This window comes from Lissotriton vulgaris, chromosome 5 (genome assembly GCF_964263255.1).
Source record: "Lissotriton vulgaris chromosome 5, aLisVul1.2, whole genome shotgun sequence".
NCBI classification, from domain to species: domain Eukaryota; kingdom Metazoa; phylum Chordata; class Amphibia; order Caudata; family Salamandridae; genus Lissotriton; species Lissotriton vulgaris.
The window spans coordinates 60,295,561-60,314,231 of NC_141693.1; the positions used below are offsets into that span (position 1 = coordinate 60,295,561).

At 49.8% G+C, this 18,671-nt stretch overlaps 1 pseudogene across 1 annotated transcript in view; it reads right to left on the reverse strand.

Annotated features, from left to right (window-relative positions):
- Positions 1 to 17,338, reverse strand: part of LOC147710156 (E3 ubiquitin-protein ligase TRIM39-like) — a 109,313-nt pseudogene extending 91,975 nt beyond the window's left edge. Inside the window, exons 1-2 of the transcript XR_015295579.1 lie at positions 16,684 to 17,338; positions 5,934 to 6,029 (exon numbers count right to left, since the gene is read on the reverse strand). The product of XR_015295579.1 is annotated as an E3 ubiquitin-protein ligase TRIM39-like (transcript). The remainder of the gene's footprint in view (positions 1 to 5,933; positions 6,030 to 16,683) is intronic.
- Positions 17,339 to 18,671: the final 1,333 nt, after the last annotated feature.

Here is an 18,671-nt window from a genome sequence, read left to right on the forward strand (position 1 = left end):
GCCATTTCTAAGTGTCAGGGCAAGGGAGTTACACGCCAAGATAACCCCTCACTCGCCCTCTAGGTAACGTGGCGCGAGCAGTCAAGGCTAAACTTGGAGGCGATGTAAGTTAAGTATTTGCGCATGCACCCCAGCAACAACACCCAAGGCCCACCACAAAGAAACACTCCACACAAGGTTATGTAAAAATAGCCTTTGTATTATAATAAATATACATCAGATAAAACACACATCTTGTTACACTGTGCCAGCAGGCACGGGCGGAATTTACAAGGGATATTTGTACAGGACAGGACCACTTGGATCACTGTCACGGGTAATAGCACTTTGTAAGCAATACCTTCAGTAAGAGCACTTTAGCAATACCTTCAGTAACAGCAATACCTTCAGTAATAGCACTTGTAGTACCCAATATAAAAGTAGAGCATACAACCAGTAATCACTGGTAACAGGGCCTCGCTAGCACCACCTGTACTAGGGAGAAAACAACCACCTACACGTCACACTACCTGTAGGGGTGTAAAAGCAAAACACATGATGCCGTAACATTCAGAGGTGTAAAGGCACATGACGCATAAACAATACATTCAGAGGTGCAGAATCAATAACAATTGCGCCAAACTCACAAGTCACCACCTGTGACTGTCCCGGTGTCCCAATGTCAGGGCCTAAACGTGGCAGTTGCCCACAAAGTGCTGGGCAACTGGAGCAGGGAAAGTTAGGGCAACGTTGGAGCCTCTCTGGGCTCAAAGAACCACCACTGTGGCACTGGTGAGCCTCTCTCAGGCTCTCTTACACAAGTAAGGGGGGCTGCTGAGCCTCTCAGGGCTCCAGCAACAAAAAGGTGCAGCCTCGCTGGGCTGTGGGGTCCCCCTCTCTGGGGACCCAAAGCAATGATGCTTGCCAAGAGCCTCACTGGGCTCTAACTCGACTGGTGCCCCCGGGGCACCTCGTGGCCAAAAGGAATGCTAAACGGGCTCCTCTCACTGGGGCCACTCGCAGGACACACCGAACCCGCCCTCGCACTCACCGGCTGTTCAGCTGGGCTGCGGGCGGGGCTCCTCTCCTCTCGTCCCGGTGTCCCAGGCACGACGTGGCAGGCTCTGCTCTTCGAGAGCTCCCGCTCCTCGGGGCTCTCTGGATACTCCTCCCTGGGCTCTCCCTCTCTTTGGGAGCCTGGGGAGGAAACGGGAAGACGCCGGCTTCTCTTTCCACCGGAGCGCGGGGTGGCCTCCCGTCCGCTTCCGGTTTCTTCTCTGTCTTGCCCCCGGCTTGCCTGACTTCCGGGTCGCGGCAGCGGGGCGGGACTTCCGGTCGGCTTCCCCCGGGCCGCGCAGCGATTGGCCCGCCGACCCAGCACTTCCGGGTCGCGGTAGGCAGCGCGGCGGCCCGGCGGGGGCAGCACACTCCTGGGCTGCGGCGGTGATCCGGGGACAATGCCGGGTGGGCACCGGCCTCCAATTCAATTAAGGAGCGCGGTGACCCTCGCTCGGGGCGGACAATGCCGGGTGGGCACCGGCCTCTGCAGACCAACCGCTCCCAGCGCTAGAGGGGTGACCACAGCGCTCCCAGGCGCTAGGGGTAAAATCCAGCGCTCTCCAAGCGCTAGGCAGGCGATCTCCGCGCTCCCAGCGCTGAAGGGCAGAGAGCAGCGCTCTCAGGCTGCAGGCAAAGAAGTCCTCAGTGCTCCCCAGCACTGGAGGACAGGACAGGGCTCCAGCAGGGCTGGAGGCAGGCAGGGGGGGGGCAAGGCTGGGCCAGAGCCAGCACACTGGGTCTCCAGGCAGGGAGACTCCCCAAGTGGCGGTCCTTCTGGCCCCAGCAGCGGCACAAGCCCCCTCTGGCAGGATTCAAAAGTAGAACATTTTCAGTGGGGACACAGCCCCTTCTTATACTGACAAATCCTTTGTTTCAGGGTGCAGGGTGGGGGGAAAACCAGTCGCAGCTGGTTCTGGAGCACTCTTGATGGCCCAACCACCCATTCCTTTCACTGGGGAGGCTAGGGTCGTTAGACACACCACAGGGGGGCGGAGCCAGCATTGTGTGGGGAAAACCCAGCCCATCCAGGACACAGGTACACTCCTCCCACACATCACTCATGCTAATCTCCCACTCACCACCGGGCAGACCCATCCAGACTTCCTGGAGCCTGGCATGCCAGCCAGCTCCAGCCAATCACGCTCCAGCACCCTCACTGCACACATATCTCAATGTCCAGAAGTAGCACTTCCCAACTAGACACACACATGCCGCAGAAACCATCTTGCAGCATTCACTCTCACGAGTTTATACATACTAAACTCGAGCCTGTACTCCCCACGCATCAGGAACTACTAGGGACACACACATTCCCCATGCATTCCTATGGGAGGGCAGGCCAGCCATACTACACGCACGCACTTTCACTCTGGGACTCAGGGGAAAGTGCGCAGAGACCCAAAAATCACTAACACAGGGTCACAAATAAGGCAAAAAGTCTAGGGGTGAACCTGCCCTGCGGGCCAAGTCCAACACTGTTGGTTTCTGTTTCTTGCATATTTGATTGTGCGGCAGCATGTATCTGGTGTACTCCTGTTTTTCTATGAGTCCCGGCTGCTCCCATCATTTGATTGTAATTTCCGGCTTCCGGCAGTTGGCTCGTTGACTCTCTCTGATGTTGTTCCATGCTGATGTGGTTATGCTCTGCAAGTGCCTCAAGATGTTGTCCCTGGCGGTGATCTATGTTTATGAAAGTGGAAATTGGTAAGTCTGTCGTGACCTTGCTTCGGGATTGGCAAATGCTAATGTTCTTTGTTTCCCTATGGTCCATGACCTGGTTGGTGTTGAGGTCCGTCTTTGTGATCACAAGGTCTGTGCGTATTGTGCCCTTATTGCCTGAATTCACTTTGCTCTCCGCCGTGACAGGACTGTTGATGTTTGTATTTAACACAGTTTCTGGAGGCATCCCCTCCTGGTTATGGGCTTGCAACTGATTTATCCTCGTATTTCCTGTTTTAGTATTTTTGCTGCATATTATATAACTGTTCCTTTCCGAGGATAGCTGTGCAAATTCGGCCTCCGTGGCCTCTCCTGATTGTTCCGTCCCTCTAGGTTCTGTATACGTCGAATACTATTTAGAAATAGACTCAATTATGGAAGCCTGAGCCCTTATTAACAGGACATGATTCATGGATGTAATAAACTATATGATTGCTTATTCTACATGGTTCCCCAGTGTGGTGGCACCACTACAGACAACAGGTAATAACGTCAACTTAGAAGCGATGTTGTTCACTTACAAAGAAAATATCTTGGAAGAATAAGCAGAGAGGATTCTTCCGGTCTACGCAGGTTTAACAGAACCATATCCCAATAGGAGTCATCTATAACTGACCCAACAGACTTAACAATAGTTTGTTAATTTGAAGGCGGCAACCATTTGAGAATTTTTCTTGCATCATTATTATCTGTACTCCTACCACTAGGTGAAAGATATATGATTTTGGAAGGTCCTGAAGAAGGTGGTTAACATCAGACATATTCCACCGAAACGGGGGTCGACCTTACTGTATGCACCCAACCCACAACACGGTCATGGAGATTCACAATATCTATGTCCCCTTCTGACCAGGATGTGTATGTGCTTTTGGGGGTGTATGTTAGTTTTATTGGTGTGATTGAGTGTGAATGTGATTCTGTTTACGTGATTAGTGTATGATATTATTATAGGGGTCCAGTGAAGAGAACTAAATTGAATTTGTAAATAAAGATATGAAATTGTTGGTCTATGTAGAAAATGTATTAAAAAGCGAAACTTGTGACAAAAAGATTTTTATGAATATGTATGTTTTTCTAGATTCCATTTTTTTCCCTGTTTTAATACTATCAATGTAAATGAATACAGATACCAACTAAAATGAATAAATACAATTTTTGAATAATAAGATGTTGTATCCATGATGTTTCACAAAATGTATGTATAACCCATTAAGATTCATTCTACAAGGTAAAGAAATAGAGGTCTAGAGAGAGGTATATTATTTATTGTGTTCGACGATGTATATACAATACCGTAGCATTATTACATTGCTAAAACCTTTGTTTAGGAAGGGGCTTACACCAGGCTTTCTCAGTCTGATGGATGGATAGATAACTCCAAATTTATTAAGAGGTTTTATATTGCACTGGCCAGACCCGAGGGTATCGGAGCGCTTTACAACAGATTTGAGGCAGAAATCACATAAAAAGGCAAAGGTAAGCGTAAATGTTCGAAAGACCGAGTGTGCTGTGCGTCATTGAGGTAGGCAGGTCCTGAGATAGCCTTGATGCGTGCACAGTGTCTTGGGCTAAACCTCCTTCCGGGAGGAGGGCATAGGGGAGCGGGGATGAGGTAGGTAGTGGCGGAACATTGACAAGGGGCGGTAACGTGCATACATACACACATCCACAGAGATACCCACTCATACAGACACACACATTAATTTGCAGACTCACACACAAACCTTGTACACACTCACAGATGTATATCTTCAGTCCATGCTTGCACAGACTCAGAAACACATTCATACATATATACTCACACACAAACCTTGTACAAACTCACGGGTAACAACCTTTACAACGCAACTTTTACAACGCACTACCATTACAACGAAACTTTTACAACGCAACATCCATTAAAACACATGCATTTACAACGCAACCATTACAACGCATGACACTACAACGCACACCACTACAACGCATGTCATTGCAACGCATACCATTACAACGCATAACATTACCACCCAACACTTACCCTACTGTTGCACCCCCTGGAGTTAGAATAGTAATTTTTACCCCTACACTATCCAACACTTAACCTACTGTTGCACCCCCTGGAGTTAGAATAGTAAATTTGACCCCTACACTATCCAATACTTACCAAACATGCAATGTAATGTAATGCGTTGTAATGGTATGCGTTGTAAAGGTAGTATGCGTTGTAATGGAATGCGTTGTAAATGTAGTTTTTAAAATTTTGTTGTAATGGCATGCGTTGTAATGGAATGCGTTGTAATGGATGTTGCGTTGTAAAAAATGTGTGGTAAAGGTATGCATTGTAAAAGTGTGCGTTGTAACGTCATACATCCAAACTCACAGATGGATATCTTCAGTCCATGCATGCACACACTCAGAGACACACATTCATACATATATACTCACACACAAATGGATATAAAATCTCACGGATGTATAACTCCAGACTTATGCATTCACGTCACGAACTCACAGATGCACACATGTATGTGGACACTCACAAATGCCACCAGACCTTGCGATATACAAGCCCACAGGCAGGCATTCACTTATGTAGGTACAAACTCACAGCCAATAAATCCAGACTAAAGCATACACAACCCTCAAACATGCATGCATAAAGATAAGGACATGTATTTGTATACTCTGTGGCTCAAAATTTTATATATGAATATGGAGACACACACAAGCAGTAATCCTGCCCAAAAGACGGATATAGGGATGCGCAGACAAGCATGTGCTCCCAAAGATAACTCCAGGGCCATCCATATATAAACTCATACTTAGACACGTATCCCTAAGCATGAACATGCACACACACATATATGCACACACACACACGGTGGTACGTACTCACAGCCAGATAATGCCACCCCACTGCACACATACTCTAACACGCACCGTGTGAGTATGCAAGTACTACTTTAAGGTCAGAAGAGTACTACTTGATTTTATGTTTTTTAGGACGAGCCCTTGTCCGATTTCAGCCCCAATATCCAGGTGCAGTGACTCCGGTCAGAATATTTATTTGGTGGGGACCATGACCCAGTCTGTAGTGTGACTCATCCGCCTCTGTGTGTCTTGAACTAAAGAGGACACACAAAGACATGGGCACAGACATATACAGAGACACAGCACTCACTGCAGCCACTCACCCTCATGGTTTTATATTGTTCCTCCTCCTTGAGTTTGGACTCCAGAAAATATCCCTCCTGTTTCTTCAGGACAAGCAGCCACTCTTGAAGTTTCACCTGTAGGGATGAGAGGGCAAGAAATAAGAGTAGATCAGTAGAGTGTGGTCTTAATTACAAAAAAAGTAACTACAGTACCTGCCACACGTGCCCAGACTGTACGTACCAGTCATACATTAGTATTGTAAGTACCAGTCACACATATCAGGATTGTGAGCACCAGCCCCAGGTATCACAGACAATGATGTCCCTTTTTTGTACCAGTTCTTGCCAAGAAGGATCAGAATCCCTGGACCATGGAAACAAGCTTCATCGCTGGCACTTACTGCTGCTTGACATTGTTCACACTTTATGCCCAAAGCATGGAAACAGATAGACTTGGCACCAAAGAAGAGATGTTGTCCTAGAGACATTATCAAACATTCCAAAACAACACAGAACCAAGTGAAAATATCAAAGCTAACGAGTTTTCTAAGTGCAATAACTGTGTATGGAGGCCTGAGACAGCCACACTACAAGGAGTCGACAACAGCCTCCTCCTCAAATGGCTCCAGTTCATGCAAAAAGGTTCTACAAGATCACCAACATTCCCCGTCTCCTGCAGAGTACTTCAGGGCTCCTTCCTTTCTCTCATCATCTTTAACCTCTACATGGGTTCTCTCTGATCCATCCTTACAGACAGCAGCATCAAGATCCATCAATATGCAGATGATGCCCAACTCTACCTTAAATATCCTCACCCAATGACATCCACAAACCCTGCCCTGATCTCATCCAGTCTTGGATGTTCACTAATGTCATAAAGTTAAACCCCACAAAGACTGAACTCTTCCTGTTTGACACCAGCTCAGAACAACCACAGACTTAAGCCTGTGTCTCCAATGTAAACCCATCGGTCTTTACCCCCCCCTCGACACAGACCTCTCATTCAAGCAACACAATGAATGAATGACAAAGAATGCCAAGAACGCTTGATTCCAATGTCCTCTCATTAAGAAGTGGTTTCTCCTGGAAGATGACTTCAGAACAAAAGTACAAGGCCTCTCCCATGGGGCAGAGACATGACCCTGGTCAATGGTCGCTCCAAAACCACCCCAGCACCCCTGATCATGAAGCGGCTTGAATAAATCATAACACGTTCACATTAAAAGACCTACACTAGAGCCGATAACAGGGGGAAAGATGGCGGCTGTGTGTAAACAATGCAGAGCTGATCAAGAGATTGTGCATATGTTTTACTCATGTCCTCAGCTACTACCTTTTATTAAAGGAATAGAGGCTTTTTAAAATCCTATTACCAAAAATTCTATTAGCTTCACTTCGGTAACGATGCTTTTAGGACTGGTAGATAGCGCATGATCTAATATCAGAGGTCAGGAAGAAATGTACCTGATTTTCGTTGCCACTGCGGTAGCACGATTACGTATCGCATCGGATTGGCTCAAACCTGACCCCCCAACGTTTGTGTTGTGGCTGAATAGATTCATGTCTATTAATAATATAGAGGTCAGCTTATACAAACTTAAAGGCCATAAGAAGGAAAGACTGGTCGAGAGATATGGTCCCCAGTCACAAACTGGGTCGGAGGGCTCTGAGTTGAGCTAGAAGCAGTAGCATTAGCTGCGGATGGACTAAAGTTATATATTACTCGACCTAGATGACATTTTACAGGCCCAGCTCTTTATAGGGGATGACATGTCTTCCATTGGTTCAACCTGTTAAAGGTTATTAAATCTATATTTATGGCCACATAGCACTTTTCCGCACTGTATATGAAAAATAAATTATGTATTTAAGGATGCATTTAGATGGAAGTCACTGGTTGAATTTGTATCAAGATATTCTGTGCAATTTCACATGCAGCACTTACTTACTTACCACATACTGATCACCATGCAGCACTTTATCTCTTATGCACAATTCTGCTGCTTCCCCTAATGTATTTTTTTTTATTTCAATGGAAAGTTTAGATGAAATTCACTGGTCAAGTCTGTCTTAAAATAGTAGGTGTTTATTTATTGTCACATATCACTTTATTTACTATCTACAGCTCTGCTGCTCTTGCTTACTAAATATCGCTGTATTTGAATCCTCATGTGGGTTAAAATAGAAAAAGACCTAGACTAGCTGTTCCTTCCAGTCCAGCGGCATCGCATAAAGGTCTCGATAACAAGACCCCAGCTCACCTGGCAAAACAAAGCAGCCAAGTCTAGGTAACAACATCTGACTAGGAGTGCGGATATCACCAGACTCCAGACAAAAAATTGTAAGAAGAAATACCCAGAAGGCAAGCCTTCTCCGTTCATGCTCCCAGGATCTGGCACAGCATCCCTTTCGATATGGCATCAGCTCCGACCCTCCCCCAAGCTAGGAAAATGCTGAAGACCCATCTCTCCAATGAGCACTATCCCTGACCGGTATACAACGGTTACAACAAAGTTTTTACCATGCACTACCATTACAACGCAGGCATTACCACGCATACCATTACAACGCATTGCGCTGGGGGGCGCTCTAGGATAGGGAATAAGTTTAATTTTCTATCCAACACCTTCCCTAGTGTCCACGGGGACTGGTGTTGGAATAGAAAATGATACTTACCACTATCCAGCACCTCTAAGCGCTATGCGTTGTAACGGTATTCGTTGTAAATACCGCGTTGTAATGGTATGCGTGGTAAAAGTATGCGTTATAACGTCATACATCCTCCCTGACCCAACCGCTCACCCTTGACCTTCCCAAACATCTGTATCTTCCCAGGGGCCATCCCCTCGGTTTACACTCTGTATCCAGATTGTAAGTACTGCCCATATCAATTTAGACTGTCAGTACCAGTAACAGATGTCCAGATTGTAAATTCTGGCCACACATATCCAAATTGTTCTTAAATATGTTACATCTAGATCCCCTTGGCTGATTAACCACGTCTGGACCTTGTCCTATACAGGTGCCGGCCACATGCAGCATCTGTGAGGGAACAGACACCAAAAGAAATGATCAGTCTGTGACAGAAAACAGACACAGGAAGAATGCAGGCCTCAACCCCAGGCAGGGTCTGTGACAGAAAACAGACACAGGAAGAGTGCAGGTCCCAACCCCAGACAGGGTCTGTGACAGAGAACAGACACAGGAAGAGTGCAGGCCCCAACCCCAGACAGGGTCTGTGACAGAGAACAGACACAGGAAGAGTGCAGGCCCCAACCCCAGACAGGGTCAGTGACAGAAAACCGACACAGGAAGAGTGCAGGCCCCAACCCCAGGCAGGGTCTGTGATAGAAAACAGACAAAGGAAGAATGCAGGTCCCAACCCCAGGCAGGATCTGTGACAGAACACAGGCACAGGGAGAGTGCGGGCCCCAAACTCAGGCAAGGTCTGTGACAGAACACAGGCACACGTAGAGTGCAGGCCCCAACCCTAGGCAGGGTCTGTGACAGAAAACAGGCACAGAAAGAGTGCAGGACCCAACTCCAGGCAGGGTATGTGGGAGAAGAGACACAGGAAGAGTGCAGGCCCCAACACCAGGCAGGGTCTGTGACAGAGAAATAGGGTGTATGTGTAGCATGCATGTAGTGACACAGATCTGTATAGCGCTGTATTACCATGAGAACGGCCTCACAGTGCTATCACGCTCAGGTACCTTCAGGCCAGGTCCATAGGATGCAATATTGTGAACATGTGTGGTGATGGGGGCCTCGGTGTGTGTGAAACGCTTTCTGTTTTAGGGTGAATCAGAATGTTGGTTGTAGTCTGCGCCTACAGTCCCCCTTCTCTTTGTAGCCTCCCCACCATTCCCTGCTCCTCACACCCCCACTGCCCCCACCCTCCATTAGATTGTATTTCAGGCCAAGTACAACTTTTGCCTTGAATATCTATCCTGATGGAAGGAGGGATTGTGTGTGGTTCACTCTCAAGTTCACTTGTTCCCTCTAAAGGTCTGTGGCTAATTATGAATCTGGCTGGACAGTTGAATTGGAGTGAACTATCCTAGGACATGATATAAACTGCCCCCTATTAACTTTATGGAGCTCTGCACAGCACTGAAGAGAACGCTGACGACCAGAGACGGGAATGATGGCCGTCTCCCTTCTACAGGAGGCGCTGGACCCCCAGGACCAAGGAAGGACTTCTACTGAAGAGAATGCTGAAGACCAGAGATGGGAATGGTGGCCGTCTCCCTTCTACAGGAGCGTTGGACCCCCAGGACCGAGAAAGGACCTCTACTGAAGAGAATGCTGAAGACCAGAGATGGGAATGGTGGCCGCCTCCCTTCAACAGGAGGCGGTGGACCCCAGGACAAGGAAGGACCTCTACTGAAGAGAACGCTGAAGACCAGAGACGGGAATGACGGCCGCCTCCCTTCTACAGGAGGCGCTGGACCCCCAGGACGGAGGAAGGACCTTTACCGAAGAGAACACTGAAGACCAGAGTCGGGAATGATGGCCGTCTCCCTTCTACAGAAGGCTCTAGACCCCAGGACCGAGGAAGGACCTCTACTGAAGAGAACGCTGAAGACCAGAGGTGGGAAAGATGGCCGTCTCCCTTCTACAGGAGGAGCTAGACCCCCAGGACCAAGGAAGAACCTTCACTGAAGAGAACACTGAAGACCAGAGGCGGGAATGATGTCCGTCTCCCATCTACAGGAGGCGCAAGACCCCCAGGACCGAGGAAAGATCTACTGAAGAGAACGCTGAAGACCAGAGACAGGAATGATGGCCGTCTCCCATCTACAGGAGGCGCTAGATTCCAGGACGGAGGAAGGACCTCTACTGAAGAGAACGCTGAAGACCAGAGACGGGAATGATGGCCGTCTCCCATCTACAGGAGGCGCTAGACTCCAGGACCGAGGAAGGACCTCTACTGAGGAGAACGCTGAAGACCAGAGATGGGAATGATGGCCGTCTCCCATCTACAGAAGGCACTAGACTCCAGGAAGGAGGAAGGACCTCTACTGAAGAGAACGCTGAAGACCAGAGACGGCAATGACGGACGCCTCCCTTCTACAGGAGGCACTGGACCCCCCTAACTGAGGAAGGACCTCTTCTGAAAACCAGAGACAGGAATGATGGCCGTCTCCCATCTACAGAAGGCACTAGACTCCAGGAAGGAGGAAGGACCTCTACTGAAGAGAACTCTGAAGACCAGAGACGGGAATGATGGCCGTCTCCCATCTACAGGAGGCGCAAGACCCCCAGGACCGAAGAAGGACATCTACTGAAGAGAACGCTGAAGACCAGAGGCGGGAATGATGGCCGCCTCCCTTCGACAGGGGGCGCTAGACCCTCAGGACCAAGGAAGGACCTCTACTGAAGAGAACGCAGAAGACCAGAGACGGGAATGACGGACGCCTCCCTTCTACAGGAGGCACTGGACCCCCCTAACTGAGGAAGGACCTCTTCTGAAAACCAGAGACGGGAATGATGCCCGCCTCCCTTCTACAGGAGGCGCTGGACCCCCAGGACCGAGGAAGAACCTCTACTGAAGAGAACGCTGAAGACCAGAGACAGGAATGATGGCCGTCTCCCTTCTCTAGAAGGCGCTAGACCCCCGGGAACGAGGAAGGACCTCTACTGAAGAGAACGCTGAAGACCAGAGACGGGAATGACGGACGTCTCCCTTCTACAGGAGGCGCTGAACCCCCAGGACCAAGCAAGGACCTCTACCGAAAAGAACGCTGAAGACCAGAGGTGGGATTGATGGCTGTCTCCCTTCTACAGTAGGCGCTGGACCCCGAGGAACGAGGAAGGACCTCTACCGAAGAGAACGCTGAAGACCAGAGGCGGGAATGATGGCCGTCTCCCTTCTACAGGAGGCGCTGGACCCCCAGGACCGAGGAAGGACCTCTACTGAAGAGAACGCTGAAGACCAGAGACGGGAATGATGGCCGTCTCCCTTCTACAGGAGGCGCTGGACCCCCAGGACCGAGGAAGGACCTATACTGAAGAGAACGCTGAAGACCAGAGGCGGGAATGATGGCCATCTCCCTTCTACAGGAGGCGCTGGACCCCCAGGACCGAGGAAGGACCTCTACTGAAGAGAACGCTGAAGACCAGAGACGGGAATGACGTCCGTCTCCCTTCTACAGGAGGCGCTGGACCCCCAGGACCGAGGAAAGATCTACTGAAGAGAACGCTGAAGACAAGAGGTGGGAATGATGGCCGCATCCCTTCTACAGGATACGCAAGAACCCCAGGACCCAGAAAGGACCTCTACTGAAGAGAACGCTGAAGACAAGAGGTGGGCATGATGGCCGTCTCCCATCTACAGAAGGCACTGGACCCCCAGGACAGAGGAAGGACCTCTACTGAAGAGAACGCTGAAGACCAGAGACGGGAATGATGGCCGCCTCCCTTCGACAGGAGGCGCTAGACCCCCAGGACCGAGGAAGAACCTTCACTGAAGAGAACACTGAAGACAGAGGCGGGAATGATGGCCGTCTCCCTTCTACAGAAGGCTCTAGACCCCAGGACCGAGGAAGGACCTCTACTGAAGAGAACGCTGAAGACCAGAGTTGGGAAAGATGGCCGTCTCCCTTCTACAGGAGGAGCTAGACCCCCAGGACCAAGGAAGAACCTTCACTGAAGAGAACACTGAAGACCAGAGGCGGGAATGATGTCCGTCTCCCATCTACAGGAGGCGCAAGACCCCCAGGACCGAGGAAAGATCTACTGAAGAGAACGCTGAAGACCAGAGACAGGAATGATGGCCGTCTCCCATCTACAGGAGGCGCTAGATTCCAGGACGGAGGAAGGACCTCTACTGAAGAGAACGCTGAAGACCAGAGACAGGAATGATGGCCGTCTCCCATCTACAGGAGGCGCTAGACTCCAGGACCGAGGAAGGACCTCTACTGAGGAGAACGCTGAAGACCAGAGACGGGAATGATGGCCGTCTCCCATCTACAGAAGGCACTAGACTCCAGGAAGGAGGAAGGACCTCTACTGAAGAGAATGCTGAAGACCAGAGACGGGAATGACGGACGCCTCCCTTCTACAGGAGGCACTGGACCCCCCTAACTGAGGAAGGACCTCTTCTGAAAACCAGAGACGGGAATGATGGCCGTCTCCCATCTACAGAAGGCACTAGACTCCAGGAGGAAGGAAGGACCTCTACTGAAGAGAACTCTGAAGACCAGAGACGGGAATGATGGCCGTCTCCCATCTACAGGAGGCGCAAGACCCCCAGGACCGAAGAAGGACATCTACTGAAGAGAACGCTGAAGACCAGAGACGGGAATGATGGCCGTCTCCCATCTACAGGAGGCGCAAGACCCCCAGGACCGAAGAAGGACATCTACTGAAGAGAACGCTGAAGACCAGAGGCGGGAATGATGGCCGCCTCCCTTCGACAGGGGGCGCTAGACCCTCAGGACCAAGGAAGGACCTCTACTGAAGAGAACGCAGAAGACCAGAGACGGGAATGACGGACGCCTCCCTTCTACAGGAGGCACTGGACCCCCCTAACTGAGGAAGGACCTCTTCTGAAAACCAGAGACGGGAATGATGGCCGTCTCCCTTCTACAGGAGGCGCTAGACCCCAGGACCGAGGAAGGACCTCTACTGAAGAGAACACAGAAGACCAATGACGGACGCCTCCCTTCTACAGGAGGCACTGGACCCCCCTAACTGAGGAAGGACCTTTTCTGAAAACCAGAGACGGGAATGATGCCCGCCTCCCTTCTACAGGAGGCGCTGGACCCCCAGGACCGAGGAAGAACCTCTACTGAAGAGAACGCTGAAGACCAGAGACAGGAATGATGGCCGTCTCCCTTCTCTAGAAGGCGCTAGACCCCCGGGACCGAGGAAGGACCTATACTGAAGAGAACGCTGAAGACCAGAGGCGGGAATGATGGCCGTCTCCCTTCTACAGGAGGCGCTGGACCCCGAGGAACGAGGAAGGACCTCTACCGAAGAGAACGCTGAAGACCAGAGGCGGGAATGATGGCCGTCTCCCTTCTACAGGAGGCGCTGGACCCCCAGGACCGAGGAAGGACCTCTACTGAAGAGAACGCTGAAGACCAGAGACGGGAATGATGGCCGTCTCCCTTCTACAGGAGGCGCTGGACCCCCAGGACCGAGGAAGGACCTATACTGAAGAGAACGCTGAAGACCAGAGGCGGGAATGATGGCCATCTCCCTTCTACAGGAGGCGCTGGACCCCCAGGACCGAGGAAGGACCTCTACTGAAGAGAACGCTGAAGACCAGAGACGGGAATGACGGCCGTCTCCCTTCTACAGGAGGCGCTGGACCCCCAGGACCGAGGAAAGATCTACTGAAGAGAACGCTGAAGACAAGAGGTGGGAATGATGGCCGCATCCCTTCTACAGGATACGCAAGAACCCCAGGACCCAGAAAGGACCTCTACTGAAGAGAACGCTGAAGACAAGAGGTGGGAATGATGGCCGTCTCCCATCTACAGAAGGCACTGGACCCCCAGGACAGAGGAAGGACCTCTACTGAAGAGAACGCTGAAGACCAGAGACGGGAATGATGGCCGCCTCCCTTCAACAGGAGGCGCTAGACCCCCAGGACCGAGGAAGAACCTCTACTGAAGAGAACGCTGAAGACCAGAGACAGGAATGATGGCCGTCTCCCTTCTCTAGAAGGCGCTAGACCCCCGAGACCGAGGAAGGACCTCTACTGAAGAGAACGCTGAAGACCAGAGACGAGAATGACGGACTTCTCCCTTCTACAGGAGGCGCTGAACCCCCAGGACCAAGCAAGGACCTCTACCGAAAAGAACGCTGAAGACCAGAGGTGGGAATGATGGCCGTCTCCCTTCTACAGGAGGAGCTAGACCCCCAGGATCGAGGAAGGACCTCTACTGAAGAGAACGCTGAAGACAAGAGGTGGGAATGATGGCCATCTCCCATCTACAGAAGGCACTGGACCCCCAGGACAGAGGAAGGACCTCTACTGAAGAGAACGCTGAAGACCAGAGACGGGAATGATGGCCGCCTCACTTCGACAGGAGGCGCTAGACCCCCAGGACCGAGGAAGAACCTCTACTGAAGAGAACGCTGAAGACCAGAGACGGAAATGATGGCCGCCTCCCTTCCACAGGAGGCGCTAGACCCCCAGGACCGAAGAAGGACATCTACTGAAGAGAACGCTGAAGACCAGAGGCGGGAATGATGGCCGTCTCCCTTCGACAGGAGGCGCTAGACCCCCAAGGCAGAGGAAGGACCTCTGTTGCTTCTGAGGAAGGACCCCGGAGGTGGACTGCCTGCGGGGGGGGGGGGGATTGGTGGGGGCAGGGGGTCTTGTTCTGATCACTCAGAGCTCAGTCCAGTGCTCATCACTTTGAGGTGAGGAGGTCGAAGACTCTGAGCTTCCCCAGACCAGGAGCCTGTGATCGCAGCCCAGCGCAACGGTCATTCATCCTGTGAGGGGTCCCCAAAGCCGGCGAGCTTCATGCCGCTAAAGCTACAGGAGATCTTCACTCTGTGCTAATGACGATGTAAGTCTCCTGCACCTGGACCCTGCACTTCACTTTGTGTCTGGTGAATCCTGCATTGCTGGGGAGTCATCTGCACCAATGCCCTTGAGATCCTGTGCGCGTCACAATGCATTGCTGCAGCTCTTCTTCTGCACCTTCTGCTGTGTCTGATGACCATCTGAGCTCCTGTGCTACACCCTGCATTGCTGCACAACTTCTTATGTGTTCAATGACCATGTGCACCCGTGTGCCACACTCTGTATGGTCTCAAAGTCTTCTGACACCGACAACTCACATTGCAGTGCCACACGGAATCCTTGGAGTCTAGTGCAAGGTCCCAAAACACCCACACACATCCCTTCTGATCCTCTGCAGCCGCCTCTGTGGATCACAGTATACGGCCCATGATCCCAGCGCTCTGACAGACACACTTTGTGCTCTTTTGCAGCTCCTTTTAAAGCCCTCATGGAGTGGATTCACTTACAATCCCTAAACACCAACAAACATATCTTGTATTTTTCAGCAGCCTTCTTGAAGGACACTTAACACCCCTAAATTGGGAATCATGATTGTCCACAGACACGCGTTGTGCTCCTCTACAGTTTCTTCCTCTGCAGAAAGTACAGAATGCCTTCACTTGTGAATCTTGAACACCCACATACACTCCTTGCACAGACTTCTCTTTGGGTCCACGGGTACCTTATGTTCCATAAACGTCCACACACATACCTAGAGCTCTTCTACAGCCTCCTCTATGGACTCTCCGGTGCCTTTTGATTCCCTGAACACCCACAGACATACCCTGTTCTCTTCAGCAGCCTCCTCTATGGACTCTCGGTGCCTTTTGATTCCCTGAACACCCACAGACATACCCTGTTCTCTTCAGCAGCCTCCTCAATGGCATCCACAGGGAGGGTGCCCAGATGACGCCATGCCACGGAGACAAAACATTTTAATTTCTGTACTTTTGATTTAACATAACAGTGCATTCTGGGAGTTGCAGTCTTGGTTCATTTTACTTAACCCTATTGCTTAAACACACCAGATGAAAATGATATGTAAAAGCAAAATCCAGGAATGGAAATGTGTTGTCCCTGTGACATGGAGCCATCTGGCCACCCTATAAAAGAGACTTGTGATCTCTGAATACTCACACCCTGTAATCTTTACTTGTAGTTCCAGAACACCCACACACACACACACACAGTATGATCCTCTGCAGAGGCTTCAATGGGGCTCAAAAAGTGACTGAGATCCCTTAAGGCCTACGGACGTACCTTGTACTCCTCTGCAGCCTCCTCTACGGGACTTGCTGAGTGAGTTTTATGCTCCTTGGACTCCCGGCAGACCCAGCATATCATCCTCTGATCCTCTGCACAGAACAGCAGCTGTGCCTGACTATGTTTCTCACACAGATTCTCCTCCGGGGGCTTCACGGGGGGCAGATGAAACTGTTTTAACATTTCCACGATGTTCCCCAGTTGCTTGTTGGGTCGGAGGTTTTTCCCAGAAGATATTTCCCTGCACTGTGGACAGGGGAAGTTTCCATCTCTTCCCTCCCAGCTCTGGGTGATGCAGGAGCGGCAGAAGTTGTGTCCACACTCTATGGACACCGGATCCTTAAAATATTCCAAACAGATGGAACAAGTGGCCTCTTCCTGGAGGTTCCCGAGCTGAGCTGCTGCCGCCATGATTCAGAAATGCAGGAAGTGAAGGTAAGTTTCACTTTCTCTCTCTTTGTTCAGTGGGTTTGTCTGTGCTTCTGCCCCTCTCTATGTGAAGTGTGTGTGTCTGTGCGTCGGTCCCTCTCTGTGTGCAGTGGGTCTGTCTGTGCTTCTGTCCCTCTCTATGTGAAGTGTGTGTGTGTGTGTGTGCGTCTGCCTCCCTCTGTGTGCAGAGGGTGTGTCTGTGCGTCTGTCCCTCTCTGTGTGCAGTGGGTGTGTCTGTGCGTCTGCCCCTCTCCGTGTGCAGTGGGTGTGTCTGTGCGTCTGCCCCTCTCTGGCTGCGCCGGGACTTCCGGGCTCATGTTACTGCTCTGACTCGAGGTTTCCCTCCTTTTTCAGCTAAAATACCAGCAATTTGGTTTTGTACTTAGATTCTGAAAGTGCCAGGAGCGGTCACCTAAATTTGTAAAACATCCTCCAAGTTATTTTTAACGTGGCAATTCTGCGTTCTCATATCTCTAACTTTCACCAATGCGAGACCCTGTGCATTGCAAATGCTTGTTTATCTGTTTCAGGTAGGCACAGTTTTATGTTGTACATGTGCCATAGCCCTAATTATGGGCTCAATTCAACCTATGCAAACTCCCTTAATTCCATTGGCTTTGATCAAAAAAACATTTGTACAAAAACAATTCTATATTTCATTCGGAAAATGATTTCTAAATATTTTACTGGTTATAACTACACATATTAGTTTACTTTGAACACCACAGAATTTACCTTCTATTCACAATTTACACTGCTCATATTAGTTACTTTTGTACTAATAAAGGAGCTGTTCATTGAAGGTCAGAGGTCTAAACCTAATAGTGACTATAATAACAAGCATTGGCATAGCCAATAGTTCTCGCCTTTGGGACCTTATGAGTATTTAGTTATGCAGCACAATATCCTTGGTGCAACAGCATTAACTGTTGCATGGCTAAACACTTATAAGGTCCCAAAGGTGAGACCTATTGGCTATGCCAATGCTTGTATATTTCTAGTGATGGTTTAGCCTAGCATGCAAATGTATATTTAGTATCTTTCACAGAATAATCTAATTAATTTGTACCAGTCCCTAAAATCTGTAAAGTTTCGAAGCTTTACACAATATTTTGTGAATAATAGCCTATTGATCAATTGTGCAGTTGCCTGGTAACACCAGCCTAGAGGCGGGAGCCTGCCCTGTACCTAGTGCAGTGATTTTAAAACCCACTCAGAAACGGGTAAACCCAGAGCCTGTTGGTTTACTCTTCGGGGAGTTTGGGTAGAGTACTGTGAGAGATAGATGAAAATGAGTGGAGAAGAGGAAAAGGATTAAAGAAATGTGGAAACAAAAATAATAAGATTTGAGTGTAGTGTGGCCTCCTTTGAATGAGTGTTATGTTAGCATGGCTTATTGGTAGTTTAAACGCCTTTTTGCCGCTTTTGCACACAACACTGCACATAGCTGTTTTTGTAAGTTAGGCTTCGTGAAGGTCTACACATGAGAAAAGGTTTGTTTTCGACATCACTAGACTTACATCGTGCCCCTAGTCTGCACAGTGAGTGCTGAAGCC